The sequence below is a fragment of the Chelmon rostratus genome, chromosome 6 (genome assembly GCF_017976325.1).
Source record: "Chelmon rostratus isolate fCheRos1 chromosome 6, fCheRos1.pri, whole genome shotgun sequence".
NCBI lineage: Eukaryota > Metazoa > Chordata > Actinopteri > Chaetodontiformes > Chaetodontidae > Chelmon > Chelmon rostratus.
The window spans coordinates 21,546,643-21,547,794 of NC_055663.1; positions in this window are offsets into that span (position 1 = coordinate 21,546,643).

Below are 1,152 nucleotides of genomic sequence, written 5' to 3' on the forward strand. Positions count from 1 at the left end.
TTCATCGTCAGTCATCTTCCGCGGGACTACAACAAAATTAGAATCTGCCCCTTTGAACATGATTGGACAAGAGAATGTTTAGCCTCCAGTGATTTGCTAAGAATGGTGCAAAGGCCACGCTGATTGGTCAGTCATGTTAGTCGATCACAGGATGGTAAAACTGTCATTTGCTACTGCCCTTTGCTGCATTCAAGTGACACGGGGAAAAATGTAAATACCACTTTCCTACTGTTTGTGCCAGATTTTACGGACGTCGTTAACAGAACACGCCACGGTACGTTTGGGGATTTATTAATTTCAAATATAATTTAGAAACAGTAATTTTAACATTTGATGAACATAACTCTTAAAAATCCTTACTTTGGTGAGCAGCAGGAATATTTGCAGGACTTTTGTGATCGACGCTGCTTGTTTGGGGAATATGCAATTAATTGTATCACTGTTTAAATGAGTGTGTCTACAGATCAGCATCAACAAAAACAAGCAAAAAATACACATCTCAGTCACTCATTTAACATGTTTGCAGTATGCTCAATTTCTTATAACCACTTGCTGTCTTATGGGGATGATTGCAACAGGAGAATATTGAAAAACAGTTATTGCACGAAATCTAAAGCACATCACAAACAAGACAGACACGTTGCCAAATTATGTTTCAAGTGGCTGTAGAAGCGAATACACACCTGCACTTGGAATATGATCTCCTTGAGAATATGCTTTCCCTTGATTTAATGCTGTAGTTGGTCATCAGTGTAGCAGCAGGCGAGGGGAACAGCACTCCATGCAGTCTCCAGATGCGCTTTGCATTCCTCACTGGTTTGGCTCATTAAGTTAAAGGACAGGTCCACACCTTTGGAAGTGTAGCCTAAAAAAATGTTGCCCATGTGTACTTTAAATGCGTTATTGGTCGCTGTATATGTTCCTCCTGTCAGTACAATCCAATGAATTCAATGTAAGTGATGAGGGACAAAATCCTTACTTCTTGTTCTGTGCAGAAATTCATTCCAAAGTTCAGCTGAAGCTAAAATGAGGCATTCAATCAAGTCTGAGTGATAATGTTTCAGAGTTAAGTAGATTTTTTTCCCCCATCTCTTACACTGGAATTGTGTTAAGGGATCTCCTCAGGGCCAGTATGAACAAGAGGAATTATTA